This window comes from Ornithodoros turicata, chromosome 3 (assembly GCF_037126465.1).
Source record: "Ornithodoros turicata isolate Travis chromosome 3, ASM3712646v1, whole genome shotgun sequence".
Taxonomy (NCBI): domain Eukaryota; kingdom Metazoa; phylum Arthropoda; class Arachnida; order Ixodida; family Argasidae; genus Ornithodoros; species Ornithodoros turicata.
The window spans coordinates 6,204,258-6,207,171 of record NC_088203.1 but is presented as its reverse complement, the minus strand read 5'-3'; positions in this window follow the sequence as shown (position 1 = coordinate 6,207,171).

Here is a 2,914-nt window from a genome sequence, read left to right as displayed (position 1 = left end):
CACATGGTTCAGAAAATTAGATAGATGATAGATGTCCAAGCATAGATAATTGTGCTTGATGTGCAGTGGGTATGCTAACGCATAACTTCCATGAAGCTAAGTTACATGGGCCCTGTCAGACTGCCCTCTGCGAATGGTTTGGTAATGTGTCTCTAACTATAAAGGTAAGAGGTAGTCGAAAATGCTGCAGACAGGCTTGTAACTTACATATTGCTTATCATGTCCTGCATGATAAATATTAAATACAAAGTGATTTGTGCAATAATTCCTGAGTACAGAATTAATTCCGAGGCTGACCAGTGATGTCACCCAGGACGGCAAGTCACATAAATTACCTCTAACACTTTTACACCCCATGAGCTGTGTTGTGAGTTGACACAGCACTCTACAGAGGGATAAAGTGCACCAACTGATTTGATTTCTAGGATCTATGCTATGCCTTAACTCTTCAGACCCTACGTTTCTAAAAACACAATTTCTAAGTGGCTCTGGTATTTCTTTTCCGTCGCCATAGTGTGCAACAACATGGCTTCTGGAGCTTTCGTGTGCATGTTTTTGTTCTACGGTGCTCACTACGAACAATATCCAGATGTTACACAAGAAATGCAGTAGTTTGTAGCGTGCCACACGACGCAGCATGACATGGGAGTGTGTGATTCAAAGAAAGCTTCTGGAAAATGCACAGAATCCCACAAAAAGTTTAAAATGTGATTTGTATTTCGTTTTTCGTCGCTCGTCGTTCCATAACATCGTCAACGCCAAATCGTACGTAAAACTTGTCCCATAGCAGTATGCGATTTCTCACATACATAGCACGATTTTTCCTGCAAAAATAAAACGCTGTCGGCATTTTCTTGCTAAAACGACTGTTGAAACGTCAGTCAATTTCCTGAGATAATTGACCCTACAATGGGCAAGTGATGTAAAGGGCCGGGCTAACGCAGGCGCGACTTGATACAAATTGTACGTGCTCACAAAACGCAAACGACGAATTCCAGTCACAACATCGCACAGAGCTTCGTTCACGAATGAGTTCGCAGCTGCTGCACTGTTTACTTATCGCGGAACCCGGCTGTCCGCCATCTTCAAGCACAAATATGTGAAGCCACGAAAACCCGTAGATGGAATTCACTGACAAGTACGAAGGCGCGTACCCGTCACAATGCCCGTTCGGGTGCATCTACGTCATAAAAATGGCTGCGCCCATGTGTGTTTCGGAATGAATTATCTATTTTTTTGACATGGTACTGTACCGAACTGGGAGAATGAAGGTGCATTTTGGGGAGAGCTGGAGGTTGGCTTTCAGAATATCACAACCGTTTCGACTATTTGGGATATCGGCATAGCTGAGCTTTAAAAAAGAACGAGTTACTTCCGAGTTACTTCGGGCACAAAATAGCACTACACAGGCGCATGAGCAGTTAAGTTCATTTTTACAAAGAAAATTGGACTCATTTTAAAGGAAACACCCCGCAATTACAGAGAAAATAAAAAGTGTGGGATCTATGATGGCATTGAGAATGCCATTTGTAGAAGTGATACTCATTTAAAAAGAAGTCTGGCATTTCAAAGCCATGAAAGAGTTTTAACAATCGTTATCAACCTTGTCACGCAGAGCCCCTTATCACCAATCAAAATGAAGTGAACCGTGATAAGTGTTCGCTCTCTCCTGTCCTCTCCTTCCTTTCGGGTTTCTTGTCTCCTCTGACCTATACACGTGCACAAACGGGTTACGCGTGCTAATCGGCTAAGCGCACTTTAGGGAGACGTGTCCGCGAATCTTGGGCATGAAAGTATATTCACGTCTTGGGATAACAGCAGAACGGGTGTAATATCATCACAAACGTGCAATGACAAAAGTGACATAATAAAACCGTCACGGTTTCAGGGTTCTTCTAGGTTTCGTTGACTTACATTACGAACAATGAGGTGGTTAACAATAGTACAGCATCTGCCCATCCACGTTGAAAAGTTTTAAGGCTGAAACATGTCTGTTCTGTGAACATCACATGACAATGTCACTATACGGTTCTCGAGCGTCAACGTTCCACCATTGTTCCTTTCTTGCTGTTGGAACAATCACGGCCCCAGTGCAGTACAGAACATAAACTGCACTCGAATCTTAATTGTCCTTTCTTTCTTTTTGCTCCTACGCGAACCTTGGTGGGCCAGTGGTCATCGACGTGTCAGCCTATTAATCTGAATGTTGCCTGGTCCGTACCTGATCCAAAACGCCCGCACTTTGCTGCCGTAGTATAAACTAATTAGACATGTTCACCATATGCGAGGGACGTTAAATATGATGTGCCCACTGACTGGGGCCTCAGCGCATATTGAAGAATCCTCAAATTGCAAAATTAAACCACAGACCGAACTCCATGAGAATACTTGTCTGGTGACGTAAGGCCAGGAGTTATTTCGAATTATTAGTCGATGCTGTAAAAGGGCTGTCCCGCTTTGTATCCGTCTTCGCTGTATCGCGCTCAGTGCCACTTGCCGAAGCATTCTCGGTTTCATAACTGGAAGCGTGTGGGACTGCACACAACCTCGAACACATACACCACAGTACATTGGTACGTAGTGCTTGCGGCATACTCCCCTGAAATCGGCAGCTCATGGTTTATTCCGTCTGAAATCTCCAGGTACTGCAAGATAATAGGCTCGTACGGCATACTGCCCAACCTCAAAAACAATAATGGCACAGCTTCAGGGGCGGCCAAGCCAACGAGGCTGCTCTTCTTTTGGGTGAAGGCAATGCAAGTGTGTCGCAAGCCGTACAGCTCCCATAAACCTTAATAATAGCACTGGAAAAAAATTGATTTCGCGTCCAAGCGCGATAACAGCCACCTTGGGGGCACAGAGGTAATGTTAAATGAACAAACTCACTGCGTTAAACAAACAGATTTTTTTTTCA